This window comes from Protopterus annectens, chromosome 10.part0, assembly GCF_019279795.1.
Source record: "Protopterus annectens isolate FY-2018-M chromosome 10.part0, PAN1.0, whole genome shotgun sequence".
NCBI classification, from domain to species: Eukaryota; Metazoa; Chordata; order Ceratodontiformes; family Protopteridae; genus Protopterus; species Protopterus annectens.
The window spans coordinates 1,835,235,386-1,835,255,365 of NC_056744.1; the positions used below are offsets into that span (position 1 = coordinate 1,835,235,386).

General features: G+C 43.5%; 1 protein-coding gene across 1 annotated transcript in view; it reads left to right on the forward strand.

The window, feature by feature from the left end:
• The window catches only part of LOC122814082 (ras-related protein Rab-35-like), a 1,100,536-nt gene that overhangs the window by 779,236 nt on the left and 301,320 nt on the right, over positions 1 to 19,980 (forward strand). The gene's annotated exons all lie outside the window — the stretch shown is intronic.

Below are 19,980 nucleotides of genomic sequence, written 5' to 3' on the forward strand. Positions count from 1 at the left end.
GAAGCGGGTATATGCTTCAGCAACCTTTTCCTCAAGGACGCTAAATTATATGGCGCATGTCATCCGATTACAGGGTGACCTGGTCAAGGGAGTCGCTGAGTCGCCCCTGGAGTCTGTGTCAGTGGAGGGCAAGAAAATGTTCTCTGCACGCATGGCCACTCTGAAAGCAGTGGCGAATGTCCATGCGTCTTCTCTCCCATGTCATGGAAAGCGCCACTAGGGATGCCGGGTCCACTGTTTCTATAAGGTGGCATGCCTGGCTTCGGCTATGCCAGTTTTTGGAACCCTTCAGGGCGTCCTTTGCCAATGCCTCCTACGATGCTTCTTCCCTGTTTGGGAAGTCTGTGCGTGAGACCCTGGTCCAGAGTGAGAAGGACGGGAAGACATTGTCTTCTGTCGGGATCCGCTTCTCCACCCGTCAAAGATCCTTTTCGAGGAATCGGTGTGGGGCAAAGATGTGGTTCCAGAAATCTCAGTTCTCTCGGGACACTCAGGACTCATCTTCCCTCAGAGGCAGGGGGAGGTACAATAGACATCGGCCCAGAGACAGAGGGGGTCCAAAGAACATCTGGTCTCAAGAACTTTTCTTTGACAGACCTGCACAGCAGCCCTGAGGAGTCCATAACAGACTGTTGGGTGTACAAATCATATCCAGAGGCTATACCATCCCGTTTATGGCTCCACCTCCCAGACGTTCCACCCGCGCAAAGGAAGGTAGCAGCACTAGAAATAGAAAAGCTGCTAAGAAAGCGAGTCATCCAGCCCATCTCCCTAGACCAATCCTTATCGGGCATCTATTCCGGGTTCTTTTTTGTGCCAAAGAAAACTGGGAACCTAAGACCAATTCTGGATCTTTCCACCTTGAACCTGTCTGTAGCAAAGGAGAAATTCTGGATGGTCACCCTTCAGTCTATTCTGCCATATCTACAGGCAGACGATTGGATGTGCTCGAGCGACCTCAGGGATGCGTCCTATCGCATCAAAATGAGCAGGAGCTCCCGCAGGTTTCTCCGCTTCTCGATGGGGGGCAATCACTGTCAGTTCAGTCCCTACACTTGGTCTCACCACAGCCCCCAGGGTGTTCACCAAAGTATTGGCGGTGGTAGCGGCTCACCTGAGACTTCAGGGGATTCAGGTCTTCCCCACCTGGTTGATGGGCTCCTTGCTGCCCCTACCAAGCATCTACTTTGCCGAGGCAGGGACTACTTCCTTGTATTAGCAAATAGTCTGGGCATTACCATCAACCTCAGCAAGTAGTCACTGACTCCACTTCAGAGACTAGACTTTATCGGAGCCCAGCTGGATACAGTTCAAGTAATGGTTTACTTCACCCCGGAGAGGGTCCACAGTCTAAGACTCCATGTAGCTTACATCCTACAGACTTTCCATCAGCAGAATCAGTGCTGTGGGCTCTGGGTTCCATGGCAGCCACAATGAATCTTCTACCCCTTGCATGGCTTTACATGCGAGTTCTCCAATGGACGCTAATCGTTCATTGGTCTCTCCTGGACCTACCTCTGTCCATCTGATTCATATATCTCGGGAGTGCAGAGGCTCTCTTCTCTGTTGGATTCTGTCCCCGGATCTTGTTGAGGGACGTCCTTTTCTCCCAGCCTTTCCCACCACCACGGTGACCACGGACACTTCCCAGCTAGAGTGTGGGGGGGGGGGGGCATTGCTCAGGAAGGACGGTCCAAAGCATGTGGTCCCCCTCTGAGACCAATTTGCATATCAGTATCCTGGAGATGAGGGTGGTTCTTCTAGCTTTGCAAGCCCTTTAATTTCCATCATCTTCTAGGGACAATTTCTATTCAGTCAGACAACATGTCCATAGTCTGCTATTTAAACAAGCAGAGTGGAACGAGATCTTACCCCCTTTGTCGCAAAGCCATGAGTGCGTGGGAATGGGCGATTTCCACCGGCCGTTTTCTAGTGGCAACGCATATTCTGGGAAGGTCCAGCTTTCTGGTGGGCAGGCTCAGCAGGACTATTCTGATGCCGTACAAGTGGTCTGTGAATCATTCAATAGTGGAACAGAGCTTCCTCAAGTGGGGGGACAGCCTTGCTGTCATTTCTTCGCATCTTCTTCCAACACGAAATGCAGAGAGTTCTTTGCTCTTAACCCCCCTCAGGGGGAAGCCTGCAGAGATGCACTAGTTCATGCTTGGACATCCTTGGGGGGACAGCCTTGCTGTCATTTCTTCGCATCTTCTTCCAACACGAAATGCAGAGAGTTCTTTGCTCTTAACCCCCCTCAGGGGGAAGCGTGCAGAGATGCACTAGTTCATGCTTGGCCTTCTTGTCTTCTTTATGCTTACCCCCCCCCCTTACCTCTCATCCCAAAGTTTCTTCAGCAAGCTCGCAGGTCGGGGAGTGCAGTAATCTTCATTGCACCATTCTGGCCTCACCAAGTCTGGTTCCCAGCTCTTTGGTCTCACCTGGTAGTTCCATTATGGATCTTGGATCCGGATCTCATTTATCATCCCTCTGGGAGTCCTCACTCAGACCTGGAAAGTCTAAAACTCACTGCTTGGCTGCTCCAGTTCCAGTAATGATTAGTACTCCAGGTTGTCATCTCCTGTTAAGACCATACTGGTGGTGGCTCACAAATCTTCCACCAGGAAAATATATCGTAGCAAGTGGAAATGTTTTTCTTTATGGGCCTCTCAAGGGGAGTTAGATCTCTTTGCGGTTTCGGTCCTGGCCATTCTAGAATTTCTAGCCGGTATTTTTCACCAAGTTGCTAGCTCTTCAACTGTTAAAGCCTTCCTTAAAGGTACCTTTCTCTTACAGCCCCCAGTGAAAGATCCTTCACCTCCTTGGGACCTTACCTTTGTACTTCAGGATCTAGTCTCCCCCTCCCTTTGAGCCCGCAACATCAGTAGATTTACAGCTTCTTTCCTGGAAGACAGCTTTCTTAGTGGCTAATCACTTCAGCGAGGAGGGTGTCTGAACTTCAAGCAATGTCCATCAAAGTCCCATACATGGTTTTTCATAAAGACAAGGTTTCCCTGCACACTAATCCTTCCTTTCTCCCTAAAGTGGCCTCAGAAGCAAATATCAAACTGTCAGTTTGCCTGCCTTTTTTCCAAATTTCCAAAACAGGGGTGAATACAAATTACATTTATTGGATGTGCACAGGCAACTGAAGTTTTATTTACACAGAATAAAATCTTTTCATAAAGCTGACCAGTTGCTTGTTTCCTACTGCAAACCCTTTATAGGCAAACCAATTTCCAAAGTTACCCTCGCTCGCTGGATTTCACAATGTATCATTCAAGCATATTCTGATAGAGGCATCTCCCATCTGGGTCAGATGAAAGCCCATTCAACTTTGATATATGGCAGCATCAGCAGCCTTTTGGTCTAGGGTATCGCTTGATGATATTTGTGCTGCAGATACTTGGTCTTCATCTCACACCTTCATATCTCATTGCAAATTGGACATTGTATCCAGGAGTAGGGCATCCTTTGGCTCCGCAGTGCTCCAGAATATCTTCCAGGAGGGCCACCTGATGGTGGTTGCTGGGGACTCTGTCCCAAAGGTTGAAGACAAAATGAAGTAAACTACTTCAGGTAAAGAAGTTATGTACTCACCATAACGTTCCATCTGAGTTAGTTGTACTTCATTTGTCTTCAGCCGTTCCCTTATCACTGTTGTCCTCTCCTGGCGTGTAGGATAGTTGTACTTCATTTGTCTTCAGCCATTCCCTTATCACTGTTGTCCTCTCCTGGTGTGTAGGATAGTTGTACTTCATTTGTCTTCAGCCGTTCCCTTATCACTATGGTCCTCTCTTTGTGTGTAGGATAGTTGTACTTCATTTGTCTTCAGCCGTTCCCTTATCACTGTTGTCCTCTCCTGGTGTGTAGGATAGTTGTACTTCATTTGTCTTCAGCCGTTCCCTTATCACTATGGTCCTCTACTGGTATGTAGGAGAGGGCACTATCGTGGGTCTCCTGCTCATGCTTGGCCTAGGTTTTGTGAAGACCCTTTAGTGGTAAGGTCTAAGTGATCAGGCTTATGTTTTCTTGTACAGCAAACTTGATCTGAGGGAAGGAAGGAGCTAGAGGGGCATTATGGGTAAAAGGAGGAGCTTGGAGCTCAGATCAGATGCTAGTGATGCAGCCGTCTTGGGTCTGATCCGGATCCAAATACCCAAAGGTTAAGGTGAGTACATAACTTTTTTCCGTAATCTTTTTTTCCTTTTACTATATTTATTAACAAATATAACGTGTTTGACCTGACAACTTTGCGTCCAAAAATTACTCCTATTTATTAACCCTGTTCTCTAAGAAGCTGTTTTCACATGTTTCTGTTGTTGCTTTACAGATATTCTAGAAATTACAGTGCAAGTTGTGTGGAACTTGGCCTTTTTCTAATTCACTCAAATATTTAATAGGATGTTGCATTCTAAATTAAGACCAAACAGTATGTCATTTTTGTTTTAAAACAAAAAAGTATATAAATGATAGTTTCTTGTAGCACTTGTATATGAGAAATGGAAACGTTAATTTTATGTATATTTGTCTCTCAGTACACGTTCCATGTCCTATTAACCACTATTGTCAGCTTTCATCGGTTAGTCCTGGTAAACGTAAATATTTTTAAAATGAGCACATGTTTTTCTTTGTGCCATTTAGCAGTTAGCATTGTTTCTCACACTTAGCAAATTTAAAGTACAATATAGTATCATATAGTATATACTGTTTATATGTATATGCAATAGAAACTACCATTTCTCACAACTTTCTGTAGCGTGATACTTTCACCCTCTGCCTGCTCTGAAAAATGGCTTCTTTTGGCTCAGATGGGCTGACCCGGTTAACAAATGAAAATTAGTGTATGTAGTGTTAAGTCTCATAGTTGTGGTAGAGTTGGTTATGGCAGCAAGGACTGAGGGGAGTTTCCTTATTAAAATCATCCAAAGACCTCGTAAGAGGACCAAACACATTTTAGGACTTAACTGCCAAAATATTCAGCGATTTAGCTGGCTTTGTCACAATCGTGCTCTCAGCTACTGTTTTACAGACTGCAGGGATAGTGTGGCTGCTCTTTGAGGTGCACTGTTCTCACATTCTGGGGTCTACAGTGAACATCGCTATGAACCTTCAGACTCTGTGACAAATGTGTCATATTAACAAGACATAATGGCAGAGTGAAAGGTAGTACACCGGCAGCAGGATGTGCCGAATAGGACTCCTGAATCTGTCATGCTGATGGCGTGGATATGCACATACGTGGTAGTTGCTCAATGACTGAGGCTTATACTGGGACAGGGCCTGTAGGTCAGCAGCTGCTGCTCTTAACAGAGGCATCTTACGATTCCCTCTAACAGAGTTGAATTGAAAGGGCATCTTACCTTCTCTTGTTTTCAGATTTTCTTCCAGCAAGATCGCCATATCTGTGGGCAAAATTAGAGCCCAATTTTGTTTTGTTTTTTTTTTGTTTGTTTTTTTTGAGTCTCATCATCTATGTTGGGATCAGTGTTTGTTTTCTGTTGATATCCTGTGTTCTTGTGTGGATTCTTCATAAATATCAAAGGGGCAGATATGCAGTGGATCACTGAAAAGGACATCACCAACATCCATGAATAAACCCTCTTCTGCCTGGCCCCACCACCTCCATGGCAACACCTCTACTAGGGATCCTGATGTAGTGCGTATACCTTGAATATGTTCACCCACCCATCCCCCTCTGTAAGAGCCAGACAAGCAAGACCTCACAATTTTTCTCCCCTGTGAGCAGACGACCAAACAAACCTGTGTCACCTGGGGTAGTTGGGGCATTATTCTCTCGTGAAACTGCAGAACTAATTGAAAACCAGATGTTTTTTCAGTATAATATTTATATTCCTTTGGACAATAATCATAGTGAATGGCTACAGAAAACTACTGTTACCACCATGGAGTTTAGAAAAAAGTGACATTTGTCCTGAAGGAGATGACAACCAGGCAGATGTTGAAGATGGTGGGTTGCACACATTTTTGGAAGGAGAAACCTTTGGTAGAATAACCCATCTGTGATGTTTACCATGACATCAGTGAGGAAAAAGTTTACAGAACTCTGCACAAGCATCATTTCTGCAGCATCTCATGGCCCTCCATTAGCAACAGTCAGCTGAACAACAGCTGATCACAGTTACCAGTGTGTATCTCGTAATTATTGAAGCCGCAGTTGCTGTCAAGCCATTGTGTCATCCTGAGAAATGAATTGGTAACCATCCTGTTGCAGGTGGTGCAGGTTTCCTTTCCTCACGTTTTGCGTACATCGTGCCTTTCCTCAGGTATGGGGGAACACGTTTTGCATACAATCGTGCCTTTCCTCAGGTATGGGGGAAGACGTTTTGCATACATCATGCCAGCAGTGATGCTTTCTACATACTTTGCCACCTGTGGACCTTTACCTTCTACCTATCCAGACTCAACTGTAATATGTAGGTACCAGCTTTCAGGCAACAGATACTTTTGTACGAAAGGGCCACATGTCATCCTCTCTCCTTACATCAGAAAACTGGGGTGATGCCTTCTCCTTTGTCCTCCCTTCACCCTATTGTCAATGGGCCACTAACCACTCAGGTCAGTGTCATAGCCGATAGGATCTTTCCTCTGTCAGTAATTTGGATATCATCACATTTATTTTTTGACAGAAGGAGACAAGTCTCTCATTTTCAGTGCCTTAACATTATACCTGCGGTCCATTTCCCCCTCCCCCCTTACACTTTTTCCACCTGTCCTATATGCACTTGAATGACTCTGTGAATTCTGTTTCATCACCTGTTTCGATAGTCTATTCAGTGGCTCCACAAACCTTTCTGGAAGAAGTACTTTTGGAGATTCAGGAGGAGTTGAGTCCCTACAATCTATTGCCTGTGTCCATCTTCTGTTTATGTCCTTCCTGTTCATTATAACCTTCACAGCTTCCTGACATGAAGTTCTGCACCAGTGTCATGTCCCCTTTTGTCCTTCGTGTTCAGGATGACCCTTTTACAGCTCAATGACATGATTGAGAAGAGCTTTATCTCCTCAAGCCTTTAGGCATACAATCCCATGGATATTTACTATATATTTTCTCTGAATTTAATTTAATGTATTGAGTTTGTATGTTCTCCCCTTGTCTGTGTGTGGTTCCTCTCACCTAACACAAGCTAGATGTCTCTACCTGTGACCTGAGAGGTATGTCAACAGAGGGCAGCGGCATGGACAATGAGTAGTGCTTTTTGGAGGAAGAATTATGTAGACCAGCCAGGTTCGATTTCAGCTGTGGTGCATATTGACCAATAGATAGGAAAACACTGATCACATGCTGTCAGGGATAACCACTCAGTGGTGTAAAACTGGCTACAGGTGAGTTGGTCATGTTGACTCATGTTACCAAAATGGTGATGGCATTTGTGTCACAAATTTGTCATTAGTAAAGCAAAAAAAGGTGATGTTCCAGAAAAGCACGTATAGATAATAATATTCCTGTTGGGTTCCATAGCAGCTCCCCATCGCTGCTTCACTGAACTGGTTATAATCTGTCCTAAAGTACAAGTAATAAGCACCTCACAATTTGATGTCTATTGCACTGCACATTGTGTTGTCACACAACATTTTCGGACTCCACTCCATCCCAAACTCCTGAGGTATTATTTTATTGTAGGGATAAACTCCAAACAAACAAAAATAAGGCACAAACCAGTATAAAAGCACAGCAGACATGACCACACCGCAAACTCCTCCAGACAAAGTTTAATTTTATTAAGTAAACTAATATAAACCAAACGATTAAAAACATAAGCGCTTTTGTCTGTGTTTAAAACGTCATCAGATAATCATGGAAGCATTTCCACTTCCTCTTATACTATCCTAAACCAATCAGAATTGCTAAACAGTCATGTATTGGGGAAGCTGCCAGCATAGGTTCCAAACCCAAGTAGTTCTTTAAAAAAAACTTACAAGTTAAAAGACTTTATAGTGACAGATCTTAAGAAATAAGGCACACATTAGCGAAGCAAACCAAATGCAACAACTCTTCAACTTTAAGTGCAATTTTTTTAAATGAAATAAATTGCATGCAATCTATGACTTGAATAAGTAGTCTGAACCAATATTTAAAAATACATGAAAAATATGTATGAATATGTATATAAAATACATAATTTTATGACAGTTTTTATTTTAAAACATGTTTCATAACTATGTATTTAATACTGTAGCAGCATGCTACACCACAAAATTGATCAGATTGTCCACCCTGTTCTTTCTAATTCTTTTAACCTCAACAGGCAGTTAGAGAGTTGACCATTTAAATCAGGCTGGTTGTTAAAATGTAAAGTGAGTTGCCAGTACAGCTCATGCTGTTCAAGATGTAGTACCCATGGATCACGTCTGTCGTGTACCTGCCATGGACCACGTCTGGTCATGTACCACGGCTGGTCGTGTACATGCCATGGACCACGGCTGGTCGTGTACCTGCCATGGACCACGGCTGGTCGTGTACCTGCCATGGACCACGGCTGGTCGTGTACCTGCCATGGACCACGGCTGGTCGTGTACCTGCCATGGACCACGGCTGGTCGTGTACCTGCCATAGACCACGGCTGGTCGTGTACCTGCCATGGACCACGGCTGGTCGTGTACCTGCCATGGACCACGGCTGATCGTGTACCTGCCATGGACCACGGCTGATCGTGTACCTGCCATGGACCACGGCTGGTCATGTACCATGTCTGTCGTATACCTGTATTTGTTCAACGATACAAAATTTAAAGTCATGTGTAGGATTTTCATTAATGTGATTAGCTAATGCATTTAATTTCTTTTTCTTGAGGTTTTCCCAATATAAAAGCAGCGGCATGAATTACAGTTAGCACAATGTACCACCCCTGTGTAGTTGCAAGTTTGCAAGCTATTGATGTTAATTGCATGTTGGTTGACCTGTAGTTATTGTGTAGTGATGACAAACTTACAGTAACTGCAACCCCCATAAGTTTTTATGCCCTTAACAGTAGTCTGTTTTGATGATTTGTTTCAAACAACGCCTTGAGATTAGTTCCCCTGCGATATAGAATTCTTGTTTTTTTTTACCAGTATTTTCCCTTCGGAGATGTTCAAGTAGAACTGCCCAGTTCTTCTCAAGTATGTTTTTTGTCTTTTGTGAACTCAGTAATAAAAGAACAATATAAGTTGTCAGCATTAGATACCCCATCGGCTTTCCTCAAGCTGCTTATAATGTGTGATGAGAGACATTTTTTTGGAATAGAAGGGGGGCAAAATAGTCTTCCTTTTATTCATCACTTCATACACTGCATTGTCTATAAAGGCAGTGGGATAAACCCCTTTTAGAAAACACTTCAAGATTTGGCATTCATCCCAAAAATCCTGTTCTCTGGAAGTCATACTGGCTCCACAGATGAATTGGCCCTTTATGACCGCCTTTTTCTGGATAATGGGTTGGAAGCTATCAAAGTGAAGAAAGCTGTTGGAGTATGTTTTCTTACCATATATTTTGCATTATTTGATAAGCATGGACAGGAATACATCCATGTTTTGATAAACCATAAGTCTAAATTAATTGAAATTTTAATCATTGATGTCCAGGGTCTTGACAGTTTAATTTTACATGATATTAACTATGAGCGGCGTAAGTTTGAACATGTTCGAATATTTTTTAGTATTGAAGAACAAGTGGAAATAGAGGCGGAAAATAAAAAAAAAAATAACCAGGACCAGAAGGACTATGCTAATAATAGAACTTGTCCCTCACCACCCCCAGTTAGATTTGGGGTATGAGGGACAACATTAATGGCTTGCACACCTCCGCAGGGGTGGTATATTGTGCTACTCGTAATTCATGGGAAAACCAAGAGAAAACTCCCCACTCTTATGGACTTCCTGCATGTCTACAAAACACAGACAAACCAAAAACCGTTGAAACCAAACCTTGAACTAGCCACAGGAAAACGGACGAGTGGTGCTGCTGCTCCTGGCTTCCTTTGCTAACTTCTATGTCCAAAACACCCAGCAGCTTGTTGCTTCAGCAATAAAAGTATTTATTAAGCGATACCAACTCCAGTACACTTTGGTTAGTTAAAACAGCAAAAAGTAAATGCTTTTCGTTTTCATAAATTCGAAAACTTTTTCAAACACCTTATACTCCGCCCCTTCCTTCTATTTATACAATACATGATGTCATGTATCATTAAAGATACAAGACATCTTAGAATAAATTAACCTTATAAGGTTCTAAACTTCTAAAGTTCTATAGTTATGAATTTCTTATAAAGTTAAGTAACTTACAAAAAGATAAAAATAATAATAGGATATAGAACTAAGATCTTTGCAATACATACATTTGTCATCTAATACCATGAGTATTTACCCATCACCTGGTCATTATATAGGTACTTTGTATTACAATCTCGGTTCTTGTAACAAAATGTTACCTCCGTTCCATGAAAGCGCTTCACATTAACTGTATTTGTACATATGTAAGTAAACTAAAACACCTTCTTTTAGGCGCTTAGTTAATAATGCTGTGTCCTAACAGTGCATGTTACTGTGTCTAAACTATATGTCTACATGATATTCCGTGTCTTATGTACATAAAAACCTTAGTAAAAAAATTTTTTAGGATTTTAAAATACGGATTACGTTAAATGAATGTACATAAAAGACTCTATTCAAGTTTCTGTTAATACCATTATTCAACACTTTCGTACTCTGACGTGTATATGCATGACTAAACTAAAAATGAAAATGTGTAGGTACACATTTGTACCGTGCATTACGTATGTTAGTGACCTTAATAATCTGGCTCACCGCATATCGCAGTCTTTTGTTGACAGAATTGGACTTGACAATAAAATACTTCTTAGATTTCTATCTATAAGTGCACTCATGGTGTAACGAGTGTAATATATTGCCTACACTGTTGGTTACTGGACCCCAACTGTGAAAGATCTATACCATCTTGTGTTGACCCATCTTCTTGAATTCTACAAATGTTAAAAATTAAAAATATTAATTACGTTTTACTTAACCTAAGCTCCTAAAAAATGTATGTATGTATATGTAAAAGGAACTTGGTACTCATGAAATTTTACTAAAAATGTATATATATGTGTGTGTATATTACACGAAAGTTGTAACATTGTGCTGAAATTAAATAATGAGTTAAAAAATGAATTAAAATAAAATAACTAAAATCAATGACTTCTGTCCATATTCTTTAACCTTAAGATACATAGAATCGAGGACATTTCGTTAATGCCTGGATAGGCGCATGTGTGCGTAGTGAGTTGCCACATAAGTTCTAATCTTTCTAAAAGGAGACGGTCTGGCCCACCGCTTTCGTCTGTTTTTATTTGGTCAATAACTCGAAACTTGAAATTTGTGTCCTACGTATTCTGTCGTATGTCTTGCCAATGCATTGTCAAGTTTACTGTATTTTATACTATATAGGTGTTCATACATTCTTTAAGTGTTCGTATAGTTTTACATATATAGAAAGCCTGACACTGTTGGCATTTGGCCAAATATACTATCATTTTGGATTGACAATTGTACTTATTGTATATTTAACGTTAACGGATGCTAAATGCCTGTCCCGTGTCAATATGTTTACAAACATTACACATCAAGCACTTTGTCATCCCTGGGTTTTTTGTCAGTTTATTGACTTGATGTTCCAAGATCGTTTTCATGTTTCTACCTTTTTTAAATATTAATTTAGGGAATTCTGTAAGTCTTTTCCTTCCATTTGGATCATTTCCCAATTCTTGTAAATAATTTTCCTTAAGTCTTCTGCATTTATAGTGTGTCGAGTAATGAAACGATAACTGGCGTACCTGCCTCCCCCGTGATTGTCATTATTTACCAAAGCTTCACGCTTTCTCTCATTGTCTATATCTTCTACGTCAAGGATGGCTTTATATATTCCTCTCTCTTTCTTTTGATGTTAATTTCATTGGTTAAGTCATAAACTAGATCATGTGGGTATCCCCTACTCTGAAACATCTTGTCCAGTTTTTGACCTTCAATATGAACATCTATGTCAAGGGTTATCATTCTAGCAGCTCTTACCAGTTATCCTTTCACCACTGATCTTTTTTGATAGTGTGGGTGACAACTGGTAAAATGTAATAAGCTGTTAAAATAAGTCTCTTTTCTGAAAATGGTACTCGCGTAACTATTATGTACGTTGTCTTCCCTTAGTTCTATGTCTAAAAATAAAATCCTGTCTTCACTGTATTTAGAAGTAAACTTTAAAAATTGTGTAGTATTGTTCAAATAATGAGTTAATTCTTTGGATGTGTTTTCGCCACCTTTAATTATGACAAAAATATCATCTAAGAATCTTGTATAATAATACAGCAAGTTTTTTTGTGTGTTTGGTTCATGATATGTTCGTCCTCCCACTGAGCCATAACTAGGTTAGCAAAACTTGCTCCTAGTGGGGAGCCCATTGCAACTCCTGCTTTTTGCAAATATAGGGCGTTGTCAAATGTAATGTAGTTAGATAAAACTATGTCTAATAACTCCTCTACTACGTTAAGCTCTTTACGTGACATACCTAAGTTATTTAATTTTCTCGAGACCCATTCGATCCCTTCTTGGTGAGGAATACAGGTGTACAGGTCCTTTACATCAATTGTTATAAAATTAAATTCTTCCTTGTATTCTAATTCATTAATATCTTTCAAGAAGGACCACGAGACTTTACAAATTTGACACTCAAACTTTATATACTTTTTCAATAATGAGTCCACTACTTTCGTACAACCGTAAGTAATACTGTTACAGGCGTCTAGTACTGGTCTCATTGGGGGATTTTCTATATTTTTGTGTATTTTAGGTACGCCAAGTAATAATGGAATTTTAGGTGCTAACACAGTCATGTAATTATACGTGTCCAAATCTATTTTTGCTTCTGTAAACAAGTCACTGATATATACTTTTATTCTTGAATAAGCAATGTTCAATTCATTCCTCGAAACACTAGTGTATGTTTCACTATTCAGTAATTCTTTCATTCTCTGTTTGTAATCTTCTGTTTCCATAATAACTAACCCGCTTCCCTTATCTGGTTTCATAAATCTGAGGGGTAATTTTAATATGGAGTTCAAAGCGTGTTTTTCTTGTTCGGTAATATTTCTTTGGTTTTTCTTTATCTTACTATTTGCTAAACTGTGTCTTATGTCAATTTTACATGTTTTTTCGAACAAGGCTACGCTGTTCTGTGGTGGTGGGTTATAGGTACTAGTGATATAAAATTCAGAATCTCTGTGGACGTTTGTGCCTAGAATGTCTGCCAAATTAACTTTACGCACAAACAATTTAAAATCAGTAAGTGTCTGTGCCAATTGTGCCCTTTCTGCTATAACAAATGTGTGACCTTTGGCAAAAAAGTTCAAGTGCAGAGTCTATAATTGTCTCTGTGTGGTTGTACACCGTAAAGTCTCCTTGTTCATTGGACAGCTTTTTACAGTACCTGATGTTGTTACGGTGTATGTCATCTGTTACCTCCTCCTCCTGTTGTTGTTGTACCGCTGTTGGTTCCTTCTCCGGAGATTGTGGTTCTGAGTTTGATGGTGAAAATTTTCATTATTGTTCATGTTGTTGTTACTGGGGTTGTCCGTATTAGTGGAGTTCTTTTGGATAATTCTTTCACTTCTACGTACTTCCCTATCACCATAACTGTGCTGGTCATTACTTCTTTCCCTCACTGGTGGGGGGGGGGGCCTCAGTTACATGCGGTCCTGGGTTTATATCTGTTCTAAAAGATGTTTCCTTCTGTCTCCACACCTGAGAAGGAGGTGGTTTTGAATACGCTGTCCCATTCCTATAGGCCGTTTTGTCACGTTGCATTTTCTTTTCTTTTATCTTTAATTTTTCCATAAGTTGATTAATACTATCAAAAGACCTGTTGTAGTCGAATTTGTAGCGTTCAAAGTCAGAGCTACTAGTTATTTCTCTGTCAATTTTCTCTGTCTGTGGCTAAAATTTCAAGGTTTGATTGATAATGTTTGGTCATCAATTCAAGGAGTTCTATTCCATGTCTGTCGAACATGTTGATTAGGTCACTATGGAACGTTGACCCCTCCTCTAAATTTGTCGGGTACTGCCAAGATCTCAGTCCTTTAGGTACTACTTTTTCTTTTACACATTCGTTAAAGTAAGAAACTTCCAACTGCAGTTTCTTATATTTGACCAAGATGTGATTAAGTGACTTAAGATTTGTAACAATAGAAATGTTACCTTCAGCCGGGTTCTCTTGTGTTGTCATATGTTCAATGTTACCAAATTGTACAGGATGTAATGGGATCCTATCTCGCCTACATTCATGACAGATGGGTTCGGAGCCGATCCATCGGCTCCGACTCGGCAACTAATACACTAGCACGAAGTCTCTCATTGGCTGGGCTACTCCCTATCCCAGGATGCACTACACCTGCTTCCCCAGATCTCGTTTGCCGCTTTACAAGCTGGACGTGGTCTCGACTTGGCTGGAGCTAAGTGGTTCTTTTTACCTTTATTGGTCTTTGACCTTGGGGTTTTTTGTCATATATTAACCAAACAGCTGTTTTAACAGCTATTCCTTATTATTCCTTGCTATTTGTTACATTTGAGTGCTTGAGTGTCTTCTGGTACTTAATTTTTTTTAAGTTAGAGGGCCTTTGCCCTACCTTTGTGTGCTATTTAACTTTTATTACCTGTTGTGGTTAATTGTTTTCGGGCCAAGCCCGTTTAAATTAGAGGGCTTTGGGCCTTTGGATTTGTTTTGTCTGTTTGTGAGGTAAACTTTTTTCTTAAGTACTCGCGCCAGTGTGTCTCGCGCTTCTCAGTTGGCGCAATTTTGTGATAGTGCTTACTAATTGTGGTAAAGTCATACTTGTTGAAGGGCCTGTACTATGTCCAAGGAACACAAGTCAGGTTTTAAAAAATGCACTCGGTGCAGTTATAAAATGTCCATCACAGACAGTCATTCAGTCTGCGTTTATTGTTTGGGGCCGAAACATCTGCAAGAGACTTGTAGCGTATGTCATGCTTTCTCTGCTAGAGTTCTTCAAGAACGTAAGAACAAGTTGATATTGAAAGGGCTTATAAAACCTTCGTTTGAGGAAGCCTTAAATCCTCCTGTTGCTTCCAAAAAGAAAAGATCGTCGGCACCGACAAGTCCGTCGGAGCCGACTTCTAAAAAGACTAAATTGACCTCTTCTTCTTCGGCTCCACTGACTTCGGGGCCGAGGGTCGAAGGGTCTGCCTCGGTACCTCCTACTTCGGCTCCATTGCCTTCGGAGCCGCAAGTTGGAGTATCGAGAGGTGAATCACCTCCATCGGTTCCAATGGCTTCGGAGCCGGTGGAAGTGTGCAGCTCAGACTCTTCCCCTCGGCTCCGAAGAAGGCTCCTTCGGTGCCGATGGTGGTCCATGCTGTGGTGGAGTCGGCGCCGACAGTATTGGAGCCGTTTCGGAGCCGGTCCCCTTCTCTCGGAGCCGAGAGGAAAGTCTTCTCGAGTGTCTACCTCCTCTAAATCCTCGAGACTGTCAGATTCGGACCTGGATAGGGTTTTACAGAGGCTGTTCCAATCTCCAGTGTTTACTAAAATGGTCTCGGCTCCAGCACAGTTTGCTTCGGAGCCGATCCCCCCTCCAACACATTTGATTCCTCCTCCAACCTCTTCGGAGCCGTTGGAGCCGGTGGTGGTGGAGCAATGTGGAGCCATACGGTCGGAGCAGAGACCCCTTACAGGCCTTTCGGCTCCGACTTTGCTTCCTACCCTGTCCTCCGGTTCAGGGTTTGGTACTGCGACCTCTTCAGCCGGGCCCGAGGGAATACTTTGGGATTGGGTGCTTCGGTGCCTAGTCTTCCTCTCGGAGCATCGGCTGCTGGGATTCCCAGTGCCATCGTGGCCTCTAGACCAGTGACCTCCTTGGATTCTGGAGGTCCGGCCTTTGAGGCCATGAGGAGCGCGCTGGCCATGCCCTTGCCGGCTCAACAAGATTCTACCTCACCGTCCCTAGATTTGGAGACTGGTGCCTCTGTTGTGTTGCAGCCCCCCGGCAGCGGGGCCCAGGGCCTGAGGATACCCCCATCGGGTTCCTTCTTCGGGTGGTCCGTCCAAACTGCTTCGGACGAACCCCCACGGAAGAAATTGTGTAAGAGGAAACACGTGGACTCCCAAGATGAGTCTATCACATCGGATACTGACCTCGATGACGCAGAAGGGTCCCCCAAATCATCTTCGGATGATATCTCCTTCTCAGATATCTTGGAGATTCTGAGACAGAGAGGTGACTGGCAAGCCAAAACCCCTTCAGCTGAGGAGTCAGTCTTCCTCAAGGCCTTTGGGGCCCAGCCTTCCGCCTCCTGGGTGTCTCCGCCCTTCGATGAACTCCTTGATTTGGTTTCTCGAAGGGTGTGGGAACACCCTGATTCTGTGGAACCGGTGTCTGCCAGGCCCAATAAATTTTTGTCAGCCCCCCCCCCCCAGAAGGAGTTTCTCACAAAGGGTGTGCCTGTAGATGCTTTGGTGGTGGCTTCTGCCACACAGCAGGACGTGGCAGAGGCTTCGACGTCTATTCATCCTCCTAATAAGGATTCCAGGAGTATGGATAGGTATGGGAAGCGTAGCCTGTCCTCAGCGGCCTTTACCTTACGGTCGCTGAACTACTTATGTCATTTTACGAGGCTCCAAAGAGATCTTCTCAAAGAGCTAAATGATTCTCTTCTTGGTAATCTACCTGAGGCGCTGGCCCCGACTGTTGGCGCACAGATGACTACCCTCTTTTCTATTAACTCGTCCATGAGGCTCATCTCATATGCGGCCGAAGGGGCGAGTAGAGCAGCGGGAACAGGCGTTGCCCTCAGGAGACAAGCCTGGTTACGCTTGTGTTCGTTCACGGAGGCTTTCAAGTCTTCCTTCACGACGCCTTTGATGGGTCATCCTTGTTTGGACCCAAGGTGAAGGACACACTAACTAGGTGCGAGCAGGAGGGCAAGACTTTGACTGCCGTTGGGGCCCGATTTTCCGCTCCTTCTAGGCCTTACCCCAAGGCTGGGAGAGGAAGGAAAATGTGGTTTAAAAAATCTCAGAAGTCTTTCCCTACTCCACCTGGTGATTCCCCCTCCAGAGGCAGGGGGGGGGGGATTTTGGAAGACGCCGCCCCAGAGGTGGCAGAGGCCCCCCTTAACTCTGGAGACCGCGATTCCTTTCGTGGTTCTTCATACAACCAGCGTTCCTGAGTTGTTGCCCGACTGTGCAACTCCGGAGCCAGTCGGGGGTCACTTTGCGGCGCATCCACAAGCTTGGGAATCCATAACAAGCGATCAGTGGGTGCTTCGCATTATTACCGGAGGATATATCATCCCCTTCAACAAACCCCCCCCTTTCTTTAAGGGAAATCCCGGACGTACCACCCAGTCAGCGGGATCAAGCAGCATTAGAGGTTTCAAAGCTGCTAGAAAAAAGAGCCATCCAGCCTGTCCCCATCGACCAGATCGGATCAGGAACTTACTCAAAATTATTTTTGGTACCAAAAAAGACAGGGGACTTCAGGCCCATTTTGGACCTCAGTTCATTGAATCGTTTCGTAAAGAAGTCCAAATTCCGAATGTCACTCTTCAATCTATTCTTCCTTTGCTGGAAAAAGATGCATGGATGTGCTCCATAGATCTCCAGGACGCTTACTATCACATTCCCATAGCTCAAGAGTCCAGGAGACATTTACGCTTCCGCCTCGGAGTCAGTCATTTCCAATTCCGAGCACTGCCCTTTGGTCTCACCACAGCCCCCAGGGTGTTCACCAAGTGTCTGGCAGTGGTAACTGCTCACCTGAGAAGTCTGGGATTCCAGGTGTTTCCTTATCTAGACGACTGGCTCCTTACTGCCACCTCCGAGCATCTGCTACTCCAAGCGCTCAGAGCCACGTTTACCTTGGGCCGTTTCATGGGGGTCACGTTCAATTTGCAAAAATCTGTACTACAGCCATCTCAGCGTATTACTTTCATAGGCGCAGACTTAGACACAAAAAGAATGCGCGCCTTTTTACCGGCAGCAAGAATTCAGGTCTTACAAGATCAAGTCAAATCCTGCCTCCCCCTACAAAGAGCCCCGGCCCATCGGATCCTACAACTGTTGGGCTCGATGGCGTCGACCATACTTTTAGTTCCCTTGGCCAGACTTCACATGCGAATTTTACAATGGCTACTGTCGGTTCAATGGTCTTATCAGGAACTTCCCTTGAACCACTTAATCATAATCACGGAAAGTTGCCGTCGAGATCTGCATTGGTGGCTTCTCCAATCAAATCTCGACCAGGGGCGACCCTTTATACCTCAACGTCCCGTTGCCACTGTGACTACGGACGCCTCCCAGGTAGGGTGGGTCATTACCTGGACAGGTCGGTCCAAGGCACATGGCAGATCCAGGAAACGCATTTGCATATCAATGTCCTGGAGATGAGAGCGGTACTATTGGTACTCCAAGCTCTCCATCACGCTCTCCCACAGGGTCCGATTGCCATCCTATCCGACAACATGTCGGTGGTATGGTACATAAACAAGCAAGGTGGAACCAGGTCTTACCCACTATGCAGAGAAGCCATGAGACTTTGGCACTGGGCGGTAGCTACCAACCGCTTTCTGATGGCAACGCACATACCGGGGAAGTCCAATGTGATTGCGGACAGATTAAGCAGGACCATTCTTATACCCCACGAATGGTCCCTCAACCAGGGTATAGCTGCAAAAATCTTCGACAGATGGGGTCATCCTTGCTGCGACCTGTTTGCCAGCCCTCACAATGCGAAATGCAGAGAGTTCTTCACACTGTTCCCTTCTCAGGGACAGATTCCCAGGGACGCTCTGACTCACATTTGGCCCCGGTCTTCTACGCCTTCCCTCCGTTCCCCCTCTTACCGAGGGTGATACAGAAGGCCATTTACATGGAGAGCGAGATGATTTTGATTGCCCCGCACTGGCCTCGTCAAGTTTGGTTTCCTTTCCTACAGAGGCATGCGATAGAAGGTCCATGGTTTCTGGATCCGGTGCCAGACCTGTTGACTCATCAGTCAGGACGGCTTCATCCGTCTCTCAGGTCCCTGAAGTTGGCAGCGTGGTTACTCCACTTCCATCCTTAGTCCGAGACAATGCTCTTTCCCCGGACGTGGTCCACATACTGTCTTCTTCTCATAAACCTTCCACCATCAAACTTTATTCCAGTAAATTGAAAAGGTTTGCTTTCTGGGCCCAAGAACGGGGTATAGATCCTCTCACTGCACCAGTATCAGAGGTTCTGAATTTTCTGGCCTCCCTTTTTCAGTCGGGCTCATCAGTTTCTACCATTAAGGTTCAACTAGCGGCCATTTCTAATTTTCATGCTTCATTTGAACCTTCATTGATGTCTCACAAACTTTGTAAGGCTTTCCTTAAAGGGGCTTGGCTCCTGAGGCCTCCTTTATCTCATCCTGTCCCCCCGTGGGATTTGAATATGGTTCTTGCTGCCCTAACTGCCCGTCCTTTCGAACCAGCTGCTACCTGTGATTTAAAATTTCTGTCTTGGAAAACGGCCTTTTTAGTAGCCATAACGTCTGCCAGGCGAGTTTCAGAACTTCAAGCTCTTTGTTCTGATCCTCCCTATTTGATTTTTCACAAGCATAGAGTTTCATTGAAATTAAACCCTGCATTTATACCAAAAGTGGCCTCCTCTTTCTGTATGCAACAAACTATAGAACTCCCTGTCTTTTTCCCAGAATTCTCTAATAACGCAGAATATACTTTGCATCAATTGGACGTACATAGACAACTGCGTTTTTATTTGAATAGAACCGCTCAAACGCGGAAATCGAACCAATTGTTTGTTTCCTTTGCAGTGAACAAATTGGGTCAACCAGTAACAAAAACCTCCATTTCTAAATGGATTAAAGATTGTATCATTTTTATTTATTCACAGGCTAACAAAGATCTTCCCTTTCCAGTCAAGGCTCATTCTACCAG